At 40.9% G+C, this 14149-nt stretch overlaps 1 protein-coding gene across 1 annotated transcript in view; it reads left to right on the plus strand.

Moving 5' to 3' along the window:
- Positions 1-12122: 12122 nt before the first annotated feature.
- The window catches only part of NR1H4 (nuclear receptor subfamily 1, group H, member 4), a gene marked incomplete at its 3' end in the record, with an annotated part of 29871 nt that continues 27844 nt past the window's right edge, over positions 12123-14149 (plus strand). The window contains exon 1 of the mRNA XM_010083746.1: positions 12123-12204. The remainder of the gene's footprint in view (positions 12205-14149) is intronic.

Consider the following 14149-nt stretch of genomic DNA (forward strand, 5'->3'; position numbering starts at 1 on the left):
TGCTGGGTCTCTCATGTCATGGCTCAGGCAGGAGAATTATCTAGCAGTTGTTCTTGGACAATTTTATGTCTTGCAGGGAAGATACGGTGCTGACTCATGATAATTATTGGGGAAGACTTCCGCAAAGTTTAACAAAAGAATCTACCTCTTCAAAAAGGCACGTATGAGTTTGCTAACAGGTTGTGCTCTGGTTTGTGTTAATGGTTGGGATTGGTTTCAGAGGACACGGGCACGTGTTAGTTCAAAAAAAATCACAGGATGTTTCCTTGAGCCATCAAATTACTGCAACAGCTGAAGGTAAGCAAACCCTCCAGTTCAACACACCACACATGCAGATTTCCTCATCAGGAACAGTTGGTACAAACCCTTCTAGGTAGCACAGTGTTTACTTCAGTAATATTTTCATCAGTGCTTCCCCCAAGAAACCATGAACTAGTTAAAGATGAGCAACTAAAATCTGTCAAACTTACGCATAGTTTGAGTTTCTGCACCTCATGTGCTTTCCAAAGTATGAGTAGGCTTAACATTTTAATTTATTTTCTGATGCTACCTTTTCTTCGGGGAGCTGGATTTCTGTAGCTAATGTCTTAGTGAGAGGTGCCCAGGTTAATTTGGTTTACTCCACAACACATCACTTCTTAGAGCATCTCAGAACAGTTGATGTTGGAAGGGACATCTGGAGATCATCTAGTCCAACCCAGTGCCAGTCAAAGCACGGTCAGCTAGAGCCAGTTGCCCAGGACTGTGTCCAGCTGGGTTTTGAGTATCTGCAAATGTGGAGACTCCACAACCTCTCTGGGTAACCTGGTCCAGTGTTTGACTGACCACTCTTGCAGTGGAAAAAGGTTTTTTGCATGTTTAAATGTTTTTTCCTGTGCTTCAGTTAATGCCTGCTGCCTCTTGTCCTGCTACTGGAAATCACTGAGAAGAGTCTGGTTCCACTTTCTTTACTTCCCCCCATAAAGTATTCATATACATTGATGAGATCCCCCTTGAGTCTTCTCTAGGCTGAACAGTCCCAGCTCTCTGAGCCTCTCCTCACATCAGATGCTTCCACTCATTAAACATCTTCATGGCTCTTCATTGGTCTCACTCCAGTAAGTCCATGTCCTACTTGCACTGGGGAGCCCAGAACTGGACTCAGCAGTCCAGGGCCGAGCATAGGGGAGGAATCACCTTCCTTGACCTGTTGGCAATGGTCTTCCTAATACAGCTCAAGCTGCTGTTGGCCTTTTTTTGCCGTGAAGGCAGATTGCTGGCTCATGTTCAAATTGTCATCTACCACTATGTGCAGGGCCTTCTCTGCCAAGCTGCTTTCCATCCCACCAGTGCCTACTGGTGCGTGGGCTTATTCCTCTCCAAGTGCAGGACTCGAACTTCCCTTTGTTGAAGCTCATGAGAGATATTCCTGTCAGACTGTTTCTCCAACCTGTCAAGGCTCCTCTGAATGGCAGCACAATGAGCTGGTGTATCAACAACCACTCCTCCCAGTTTTGTATCATCTGCAAAGCTGTTGAGGGGGAGGACTCGGCCATCATGCAAGTTACTAATGAATGTATATTGGTCCCGATATATATGGGTATATCCCCCGGATATACCACAAATTACTGCCTATAGCTGGGCTTCATGCTGCTGATCCCAAAACTTTGAGACCAAGAGTTTAGCCAGTTTTAAATCCAGCTCACTGTGTACTTATCTAGTATGTAGTTCATAACTTTGTCAGTGAAGTTACGGGACCCAGTGCTGAAACCCTTGCTAAAGTGAAGCTCTCCCTTTGTTCATTGAGACAGTCTTATTGTAAAAGGCTATCGGGTTCATTGTCTCCTTCTTAAGGATAGGAGTGATGCTTGCTTTTTTCCCAGTCCTCAGGAACCTCTCCCAATCATTATGAACTCTTCAAAGATAATTGAAAGTGGCCTCACAGTGACATCAGCAGCTCCCTTAGCACTCTTGATACACTCCATTAGGGCACATGGACCTGTGCACGTCCAATCTGTTTAGATGTTTCCTAAGCTGATTCTCCTCCATGGAGGGTAAGTTTTTCTTGCTCTGGACTTCCACACTGGTCTTGGGGACCTGGGATTCCTGGAGGCTGGTCCTACGAGTGAAGACTGAGGCAAATAAGGCATTAAACACCTTGGCTTTCTCAATGTTCTTCGTCAGCCAGTCCCCTGCCCCATTCAGCAGCAAGCCCAAATTTTCCCTAGTTTTCTTTTTGCTGTTGATACACCTCTAGAAACCTTTCCTGTTGCCCTTCATATCTCTTGCCAGATGCAATATCAGGTGGGCTTTGGCCTTATTAACACCATCTCTGCAAGCTTTGCATGCTCTATATTCCTCCTGGGTCATGCGACACTGCTTCCACCACCTGTATTCTTTTTCTCTATCACTAATTTTAGTTAGGACCTCCTTGTTCATCCATGTGGGCCTCCTGATGCCTTTGCTTGATTTTCTGCTTTTCAGATGGACAGTTCTTTAGGCTGGAGGAGGTGATTTTTAAATACTAACCAGCTTTTCTGGACCTCTCTTCTCTCCAGGGACATATTCCATGAGATGCTTCCATGCAAGTCCTCAAGAGGCTAAGGTGTGCTCTCCTGGTGCAGGGTTATGATCCTGCATTTGCCTTATTTCCGCCTCTTCAAATCTTAAGCTTCACTATCCCATTGTTACTGCAGCCAAAGCTGCCCATGATCTTCATGCTCCCAAGCAGTTCTTCCTTGTTTTAAAGAATCAAGTCCAGCAGACCATGCCCTCTCTTCAACTCCTCCGTCACTTGGTATCAGTCATAGTCGGTCACCAGTTATGAACAATTCACTCTGGAAACTACCTGGACTGCTTGTCCCTGCTGTGTTGTACCTCCAGCAGACATTGGGGTGGTTAAAGTCCCTCAGGAGGATGACAGGTTGCACACATGAGACTTCTTCCTGTTGTTCAAACAAGGTGTCACCTACTTCTTCCTCTTCAGTCTGTAGGAGACACCCAGCATAAAGTTGCCCTCATTGGTCTGCCTCTAATCCTGACCTGTAAACTCTCAGCTGGCTCAAACTCCATTTCAAGGCAGAGCTCCACACATACTTGCTTCTCTCGTGTTCAGGGCAATTCCACATCCTTGCTGACCTGGTCTGTCCTTCCTAAAGAGCCTATATCCATCCAAGGCAGCACTCCAGTAATACGGGCTATCCCACCATGACTCCATAATCCCAATGAGATCGGAACCCTGTGATTGCACACAGACCTCTAGTTCTTTTCATTTCCCCTCCCACCCCACCATGCTGCATTAGGGAGCAGCTAATTTTCTAGTAGGTAGTGCATGAGTATCCACCATCTAAAGGCAAAAAAAATGGAGGCACTCTAAATATTTAATTAATTGCTAAAACTCTGGACCAGGAAGTAGTTTGCTAAAATCCTGTTAAATTGTGATATTAAGAGGAGGGATCAAGGGTGGGTACAGGAAAACAGTGCTTTTTCACACCTCAGTTATCACCTTGAAGCAATCCGAGGTCAGGTGTAAAGGTAGTCAAGGTCTCACTTCATTTTAGCACCTGCTGTCTGACATTCCTATTACAGAAATCATGATGTCTCTATCTGCTTTTACTGGCAATCTCAAAAACGAGAAGGACTGTATCTGGGCTGTTATAGATCAAGCTTTTCCACTTGAAGAAATGAGGAGCAGTATATTTACAAAACTGAGATTTATTACATTCAAGAAGCCTAAGTATCTGGTTAATTGCAGTTAAATTCCTGGAATAAATTGACAATATTCCAAACAAGACTTTATCAGCTTCTTTGTAATACAGTCCATTTTACTGGCATGCCGTTCAAAGGTTTGTGTTGCAACTCATATTTAGGAGAGTTACGTAAAACTAGATGTACGAATGAGTGACAAAGGTTTTATTTATTTCATATGATTATCTGTTGACTTTTAAAGACCTGAGTAACAAGACAGGTTAAGCAACAAGTCAATGATTAAACTGATAAAATAAGTATCAACTGTGCTGGTTTTAAGAGATTCAGAAAGTATGAAGTAAAAAATACAGTTCTCTGAGTTATAACTAAGCTGAAGCACTAAGATTTTTCTGCTCTAATACTTATTTACAGTCTGACATTTATTAATTATTCTCTTTCTCAGGCAAATTATTTTTGTATAATCTTGAATGTCACAGGAGAGGCGTATGTTTGGCAAATTTCATTTTTATATCAACTTTATGACAGAACTGGGTTTGCTTTGTCAAATTTTCCTAAAAGGCCTAAGAATTGATGTTTCTTTGGAGCAAACATTTTTTTATAAATAGAGGGTATCATGCTATAGCAGTGACATTGAAGTCTTGCATAGTTCAAGGTTACAGTTCATCACCGGCTTGAATAGCAGCTCTGTCACTGGGAAAATAGCAGTTCCCTCACATTTTCTAGTTTTGAGTTATCTTTCTTGGACTAAACTGAAAGTGGTAAGAGTTTAGTCCAAGAAAGTACACGCTTCCTTGAGGTATGAATTGGATTCCTTTGGAACAAACTGTATGTGGAGAAAAAAGAATGCAGTTCCAGGGTTTACATACATTTCCAGGTTGATATCACATATCCAGGAGAAAAAAAATATTTTCTGTTTTTAAAAAGTGATGTTGCTACATTCATTTTTTTCTCTATCAATCTTTTATTAGGCAGGATGTATGTTTATTTGTTGCACGTTAGTGAGACACAATCTGAAATACAGAATCATCTGCTAGTATCTGGGTAATTTCCATGAATACAGGAGGGAATCCCTTTTGCTGTATTTACATGAGGTTGACTTTCTGGCAGCATGCATTACATGTTGGAAGTCATCTGTTTAATAACATCGGAACACCACCAGCTGTATCTAATAATCATACTGTTACTCTAGTTTTTAGCACCTTTGATGCTCCCATCAGCTTCTACTGCTGTGTTTATCATCAGCAGGTATCACAGGGGAAAGACTGTTAGAAAAAGAATAGGACATTATTTTGCCCCTCAGTTGTCAGGGACATTAATTTCTTGGCTAATCACATGTACAGATTCTGTTTCCTTTGAGTAGAAATAGCAACATTTACACATAGGCACACACGTGTGCTTCAGCCAAAAAAAATTTCATGTGTAAGTTTGCTGCAACTCAGACTCAGCTGTAGTCCTCAGGATAAGCAGCAGCTCGCTAGCTATCAGTCATTGGTGCTGTCTTGTTTTAATTTTTCACTGAAATTTAAGAGATCGGAAACTCAAACTTCATTCTCCACGCTACATGGCGGCTGGTTTGCGTGGGCTGGTGATGTCTTTGTTGAGTAGTTCTGTACATCAAAGAGGTTGGTAGCAAGGCTCCTGGTTCCTGCTGGAGCACACTTCTCTGCTAGTTCCTGCCAGAAAAAAAGAGTTAACACCAGGGCTGGCTGCTTGGTCCAGACCTTGCTCTGAAGAATTTCCTAGCTGGTATTTCTGTAACAGTAACACCTTCCTTTCCCCATTTGCCTTTATGGTAATCAGTTGCTGTGTCCAAGAAATGCAAATATGGCTAAAATCAGCTGGTGAAACACAGGGACTGATCCCACAGGCTCTTGATGACTTACTCCTCCATGGGTTAGCAGCTGATAAAGGGCTGTGTCCTGTATGAGCATGGCGCATCCTCTGGGTGGGCAACTCCTTTGCTCATGGGAAATATCCATTTTGGGGGAAGGCTTGTAAATTCAGAGAGTTATAGCTACAGTCCCTCACTAGCTTGATGCAATTTTCAGGAGACCCTGAGGGAAAGGATGCAAACCTCTAATATGGCTCCATATTTGTGAGGACCTAGTGCAGAGGGAGGAACAAAGGCTTATGCTGCCGAGGATGAACTTTGTTCTTTGAACTTTGAACTTTGTCCTTTTTCACATACATTGTCTCATGCTGTGCACCTAATTAGAGTAACAGTTAAAGCGTAAAATTCATGAATTTGTAAGACTCCTTTCCTTGTGAAGGTTTGTCAGGAGGGGTCACCGAAGACAAGAAACAGAACTAAACAAATTTTCCATGCATGTAATCTACTCCACCACTATTCTCTAGATAACCTGCTTTAGTTATATGTTTCTGTTGTGGGATGACATGGGAATGTGAAATGTATCTGCCAAGTCAGATTTGAGATAAGTGAAGGATCTGCCAATGCAAATGATTTGTATTTTGGGATATGACCTAATTTTGGACAAAAAGGGTATTCAGATTAGGTTTTTGGTAAATAAACTTTTTTTTTTTTTTTTTTCAGAGTAAACCCAAGTTAATACTGCTGTGAGATAAGTAACCTCTCCATTTCCTGATTTGTGTTGTTTAAATTTAATAAATTTTATACTGCATTTAATTTATGTCTTCGAAAAAGGGAAGTAATTTGTTTCCAGAATGCAACGATGTAAACTGAAGATTAGGAAAGAAAGGAAAATAAACTAAATCCTTTTATTCTCCCAAGATCTATTGTTTAACATACCCTCAACTTTCTCTTCAACCACCACACTTTTCCTTGGCCTTCAAATCCCTTTCTCTCCTCAGTACCAACTGCTTTCTAGATGGAAACCAAGAGGATGATCTGACTGACCTGGGCTCTACTCCATGAAATAAGAATCCTCTACCCTGTTATCTGTGGTCTCCCTGACTCTCCTCTATTTTACCTCTGTGTTTCTTACTCTCCACTATATGGGCATTGCCTGCTCACTTGCTTGTTACTGCTAATTATGGCAGTAAGTACCTTGTGCTTTGTTTGCACCTCCATGCCTCGGAAGACCATTTTCCCAGGGCAGCTGTGGCCATTCCAGAGCTCTTTGCTGTAATGTGCCTTGGAGCTGTGCACCAGGCTCAGCAGTTACCTCCCCAACATCTTCCACAACAAGGTGGGAACAGCTCCACCAACACAGTCATAGCTGCCGCATGCCATTGTTGGAATTAATAAAAGATAATATGCTATATGTTTCTCACCTTCCTGAGATTGGCAATATCTCAGCTATGTCCAGGAGTCAACATTACTTAATTTCCAGTCCCTCTAATTTTTTGTTATCTGGGTAGAGTCATGAGTTCTCTTCAGCTGAACTTGTGACATTGACTTTTTAATATCTCAGTCTTTACAGTGCAAGTTGGACGTTAGATGTCTAATCCTGCTGCTGTTCTTCTTGCCTGCTACAGGTGACCATAACTGTATTCACTGCTTGTCCAAATTCTGGTAGGGAACAAGGAAGAGGCAACAAAAGCTTTGAGAGGTGCTTTACATCAGGGTCTTGAGGACATTAACAGGTTTTAACAGACCTGAGCAGCCTCACCTGGGGCCTCACCCACACCCTGCCCATGCGGTCACTGTGCTATTCAAGCTCAAGCCTGAACTTCTAGTTCTGGCTTGGGATAAGCTGTAGGTCTGCCTGATGTTGTCTCCTTTTGTCCTGGCTCACTGGTGGATTTTTCCTAGGTGAGCTGCGTGTGTTAGCTGTAGCCTGCACTTCTCTCCAGTCCTGCCTCTACTCTGTCTCCTGGGTGGACTTCAGGCTGATGCTACAGGTAGTGTGTCTCCAGTTCTGCATCTGCCCTTGTCTCTTCCTGCTGTTCTTGACTGGTCCTTGGACTGCCCGTGGTCCTGACTGACCACCTTGCCTCTTCTGGGCCTATTATTACCAGCACCCTGGCCCCAGTCAGGTGCTGTGGGGCTATCCTCAATTCCTAGCTCATCCTCTTCATGGAGTAGCCCTGCTCCTCCATGATGTATAAGTGTCTTCCTTGCAGAAGGAATACAGTTTCTTTCAGCCTGAATCCTGCACAATTCCTCATAGCCAAATGTGTTGTTCCCCCTTCCTCTGGATACATAGGCAGGTATAATGAGCTTTGCATCAGCTGCTGACTGTGTGATGTTCCCTTCTGCCCTGGGTGGCCACAGACTTCTTGGGGCAGGATGGGGCAGTTCCCCCGGGCTTTGCTCTGGGTACTTGTCTGGCGTCCCGTGCCTGCTCTTCAGCCCACTCTCTTAACAAGCAATGAGAGCAGTCATTTGTCTGCAATGCTTCAGAGCACTGAGGGCTTAAAAGTCTAACAGTGACTCTGGCTTGCCAAATAGCATCAGCAGAGGCTTCTCCTGCACCTCCAATGGCTTACACTGTCCATTCATGTGATGCCTAGACTTCATTTCCTCATCCATCCTGAAATAAACAGTTTCTTGCTGGTGGTTGAACTAGTTCTTTTAGACGTCTTTCTTTTTCCTTGACACTAGATGCAGTATTAAAAACAAGTAGAGGTTTAAAAGTTTGCAGAATGATTGCTTTCATAGTGAATATTTTAGCAATTCAAAAGCCCATCTAAAAATATCCCAATCTTTATCTATTAATAATACTTCGCTCATCACCTTTGACATTCAGTTTAAAAGAACTACTTATTAATGAAAGGACAGTGCATTAATTTACTGGAATAGATCAACATTTCATAATTTTTTTATCTCTCCAAATATTTACACAAATGAAGTCTAACCCTTATTGAACTCAATCACTGTCGTACTGTATAACATCAAAATGTCAAGAGGAAAAAATTGAAAGAATAAAGTATATGTTTACTCTGAGGACTGTAGGATAACTTCTTATCAACTAAAACTGTACTAACATATTTAACTTAAAGCTGTGATTTCTCTAGGAACTTTTAAACTTGTAACCCCTAGCAGGAGGTTGGGTGGTGTGGGGAAGAGCATGTAATATCAGTGCCTTACTTACAATTTAAAATGAGAGAGAATCTAATGTGAAATAACCAGAACTTATTTATAGAAAAATACATTTTTAATTTCTGTTGAAGTCAGCTAGAGGGAGGTAGAACAAGTTCTCCATACTGAACTTTAGCATCTGATACTGTAGCAGATTCCACATACCCTCAGCTTTCCTCTTGCACCCAGACAGCTCTAAGATGGTACCTTGTTAATGACATATATGCTTTTGCTAGAGCATGTTGGTTAACTATTAACTACCTGCCATCAGGGAGGAATTCCCCCCTTAGGACAGATTGTTCCATGGTCATTTTACTCTTTCATGACACTCCACTTCAAATATGTGAGTGATAAAGACAGAATATTGGATTACATCAGGGCAAAACATAGGATCGTTGAACAAATTTTGCCCTGTTCAGACACTGAATGATCAAAGAATGATGTATAATGAAGAGGCTTTCATTAATTAAAGACTTACACAACAAGTCAAACTAATCTTAAAAGTGGAGTTACTCCTCCACTTCTGAAATGTAGGCAGAAAAAAAAAATGAACAGCTCCTAGAGTTATCTCACTGAAACTTTTCACCCCATTCCCTTCCTATTTTTTCAGCCTGTACAGAAGCAGCTTCATCTATTAAGAAATTTTGGCCATCCTTCAAGAAATCAAATGCTTTCTATACTCATTAAGGTGGTGAATAGTAATATTTCTGAGAGTGCCTAAGAGTAAGAAATTACCAGTCTGAGGAGACAGACCATGACCTGAAGTGGTGTAGATGATGTGTGTCCTCTGTGTAGCAATAACAAATGAGGGGTCCTGCAGGGATGAAAAAAGAAGTGCAGGTGACTCTGCCGTTTAGTGGCAACTGTTTATAATCAAGTTGGGAACTTTCAAAGCTCTAACTGTTGGCTTCTGCTGAGGCACAGTTTGATTTAGATGATCCCTCATGTGCCTGCAGTACCATTCATGCTGGGAGCTGGCAGCATGGGGAAAAAGGTTCTTGAGCACAAGCAGATCTCAGTCAAGACCCATGTCCCTTGGCCTATCGAACAAACACAGACGCAAGGTCTCTCCCTACTTGTGAATGGCTGACATCTGCACAATGCCGCTGGAGCTCCAAGCAACCGGCTGTGAGTAGGCAGAAGGTGGTACAGCTGTTGACAAGATTATCTCTGCAAAAAGGAGAAGTTACTGGTCACTTGTGGTTTGGGCTTTTATTTTTTTTTTTTTTTTGTATTTTTTAAATGTGTGATGATGCATTCATAGGGGTGTGAAGAGAAGGAAATGTTGAAGATGAATGTCCGACCTGTTATTTCTTCCTTTCTTCCCATCTCCCTCTGTGCTAGATTTTCCCTTCCACACTTTAGACGACAAACCACTTTGTTGCCAGGATTTGTCTTCCCTTTCCCTTTTCCTGGAGCCATGGTGCTAACTTGTCAGTGCAAGCACGGGATGGCAATTATTTCAGTGGAGAAAAGGCAGAGTAGCAAGAGGAGGAGCAAACAGGAGCTATGACAAAACCTCACATTCTTTCATGGAGTGTGGATTTTATGAAGCAATATTTTCTAGGCAGACAGATTTCTAGCTCTGAATGTTATATACATGTCTCACTATTTTTTTAGATGAGCATGTATTTGCATTGATAATGGCATGGATGCATTTTACAACATGTACTATTTGTCAGTAACAGAAGTAATGTTAGTATTGCCTAGAGAAGTATTAGGATGTCAATTTTCTGAAATTTTAAAAATTATAGCATGCAATGCTATTTCAGAAAAGATATATTCATAGGTAACTGGATTTGAATCTTCACTTCCTCTTCTCTGCCTTGATGCTGTATAGGTAGTTTCTTGTAACACTAGAGAAGATGTATTTGACTTGCTCTAATTCCTTTCTATTCAGTTTTCATTTGCACATCAGCCACAATAAAATATGAACACCTGGCTTGAACTAGTAATGCCACATGTCGTTGCTACAGGCAACATCTCCTCTTTTGGTCATGTGTATTCTTTCTTTGCTTTTTCCAACAATGTCTTGAAAGTATTGATTAGTGGACAAAGCACACCACTTTGCCACTTGCCTCTTCATTATTGTAGGGAAATGCAACAAATTCATTAGTGAATAGGGTTATTAAATTCTGCTTCCTTTGTGGTGAGCTCTTCACTGTCTGACAAACAGCATCCACATAGAGGAAAATGCTTTTTGGGGAAGAACCTTTATTGAAGGTTGGTCTCTAGAGACTTCTAAATAGCAATTGCCCTGTGCCACCAACTATCTAGGACAAATACTGAAGAAGGCTGAAAGCTGAAAAAGGGATTTAAGGTCTTCAGAACTAGCCGAGAGACGGAAAGCTCTGTGAGACATAATATGACATGTTGGACTTGTTATCTCAGTCTCCACTTCTTCACTTGATAAAGGACTAAGCCCATCACTGGCCTCGGAATGACTGAAGAGAGATGAAGAAGTTTTTTTGGCATGGGTTTCACAGGCATCACTGGCATGGACGTTTACTGGAAAGTGTCAGATGGAATGCTGGCATGTTTAGAGTTGTGGAGGCCACCTGTCTCCTATGGGTAGGGTTGTTTTGGAAGAATTCTCATATTTGAAAGTACCTTGTCAATTTTTTTAAATATGAATTTGTAAAACAGAAATCTCATCAGTTACAGTAGCGGTGACTTTCAGAGAATCAGAAATGAGGACTGAGAAAACCTTGGACTTAAATGTGCTTATTATATGGCCAGTGACTGCTGGAATGAACTGTAGGCATAAATCCCTGAAAACAGTACCCCCTGGGAGTGCTAGCTTTGTGCTACCTTTGCACAAACAGTGCATGAGTATACTACATTTAAAGTTAAGGGCCTCAATTTCATGCCAAAAGCTTTATGGGATGAGCCCAAATCAAAAAGGTTCAGTTTGTTAAAGAGTGTGGTGGATCCAGGAACCCAGGAACTGAACTTTAATGTTCCCAAATCCCTACGATGCTGTAATTTGTAGCCCATTCTGCTTCTTCAGTCCTCAGTGTAATGCTCAGTTCCCCTCAAAAGTGTAAAGAACAGAAATACTTAGAAATTTAGTATATATCTTGGAATGACATCTGGGCTCCTTGGGTGGGAAAGAGAAGGAAGCTGAGTGTGTCATAAAAATGTGCATGAAGAGTGTTATAATCAGCAATGAGGTACTCTCACCCCACTTTTTGAGCTAACTTCCCCTCTGCACCCAGACAAGAGCCCATCTCAAATCTCTGCTGATGGACAAGCTGGGATTCACAACAGTTTAATACAGCCTGTCTTTGGAGAGTTTCGCAAAGAAAGAATTGTTAATGAGTAATCCTTGTCCATTAGGGCACTGAGCCAATGAGCCCAGGCTTTGATTCATTGTGTTATCACTACAGGCTTCTGCTAAACCTAAAAAAAACCAAAACAAAACAAAAATGTTCCTGTGTGAGAATCGTTAGGATACCGAACTGAGAACAGAACTGTCTTACATCCTGCCATCTGCAGTCTTCCAGAAAAGGACAGTAAGTAATAATTCCTTAAACTAATCTCTCTTGCTGTTGTGTAGTATGAAAGCAATTTTCTCACATGAATTATTTAGTGGATGTTAATGAATTCTTGACCAGGAAAAAAAAAAAGGATTTTTTTAAACTAGTGTTTGATTGAAGAATAATATAAGGAGAAGTAATTTCATCTATAAAACTGGCATAACATCAGGTATTCCCCTTAGGGAAAATGTTAAGGTCATGAAAAATAATGACAGTGCTGGAATCCGTCTTTAGAAAGCTGGTTTCTGTGTCTGCATTCACTGGAAAAGAAAGTATAACTTTGATACTGAGTCTTTCCTGCATTACCATTATCTAGTTAATTATGTGCAGGAGCTTTAAAATTGTAGTAGTGCATTAATTTTTTATCCTTTTAGGAACAGAAATGTTTTAAATGTGATTAATGGGAGAACAGAGGACAATCCAGAATGGAATGGTTATATTTGTTTTGTGTAATTTCTTTGTTTGACAGTTTTGTGTGCAGATTCCAGGTACATCTTCTGAAGTCCAGGACTTTAGCACTTATTTCACGTAACTAGCACAAGCAAGAGGGGGTTTCACATTTCAAGCGACTACTATTTGAATTCATTGCCAGTTTTTAAGAAAATATCAATTTCTTCTGAGTGCTCCTGCTAGCCATCTGTCTTCAGAAAACTGTAATCATTGTGGGACACATTTGGCTTTTGTTATTTTTATTGCTTTGTTTATTTGTATTTATTATTTGTTTATTTTATTGCTTGTGTTACAGAGACCCTAGAGATCCCAAACTAGATTGGGATCCCACTAGGCTAGATGGGAACCCAAAAACAGGGTAAAAAAGGAGGGTTTGCAGTTTTATCGGGTGAGACAGGAAGACACAGACAAATGGTGTTCAGCAAGTCACCCCAGGGACAGCCAGAACCTGGCCTCACTTTGAATTTACTTTCCTACTTACAGAAATTACATTGAGACTTTTGGTAGAGTTTTCAGTTTTACCTGTGAATGACTTACAGCTTATTCTGAAGGGAAAATATATATCTTTAAGAATATCCTATATTTTTTGGGTCGTCTGACTTCTAACAACATATTAAAAAAAACCCTAACCAGTAAATTTCAATCAAACACTGTAACGCCAGTTCTGCTTCTAGTTCCCAAACTTGCTCATATTGTTGCTTATATTTTGCTTTGGTTGCTGTGTAGCTGACAGCAATGCCATGCATGCCAAAATGATCTGGTAGCAAAAGGCTATAAACAAGGAGCATGAATCTTCCTAATGCTTTCATGTCTCTTTGATACACTTTAAAACAAAAATGCAAGCAAATAAAAAAGCCACTCAGATAAGTAAGGCACTGCATTAAATATTCTACAAAAAGGCTATGAGGCCAGATCAAAAGCCTGTGAACTAAACGGGAATCTTCCCATTGATGCTAACAATGTTTGGATCAGGCCATAGATTAATGATGTTACCGAAATTTCTCTTTGAGCAATTGGCAGACAGATATTTAAAGAATAGGACAGTATTACGGGACAGAAGGAGGGAAATGTACCTCACTAATATTTGTGAAAAATTTTGCCAGTGCTTTGATACATCTTCCTTTACTGAGTAATTGAAACAGATTAAATCATTCTTCTTCTGAAGGTAAAATGCAATTAGACTGTCATGGAGCTTTCCTGGTAATCAAACGTATCTCTACCATACTAGAAAGTATGGGGCTACAATGCTTTTGTCTTCCAGTGAGCCCAGGTGATTTTAAGTTTAATTATTTAGTTAAAAGGTTTGGCTTTGCTTACACAGAAGCCGGGGAAGCTTTGCTATTGACCATAGTAGGGTCAGAGGTAGTCTACTGATGAGGAATCAACAATAAATCTGAAACAGGCACCCACAGGCATATGTGTATCTATATATACTTGTATACAACCATGAACATATATGCCTAAGAAAGCT

This window comes from Pterocles gutturalis, unplaced genomic scaffold, assembly GCF_000699245.1.
Source record: "Pterocles gutturalis isolate BGI_N339 unplaced genomic scaffold, ASM69924v1 scaffold6640, whole genome shotgun sequence".
NCBI lineage: Eukaryota > Metazoa > Chordata > Aves > Pterocliformes > Pteroclidae > Pterocles > Pterocles gutturalis.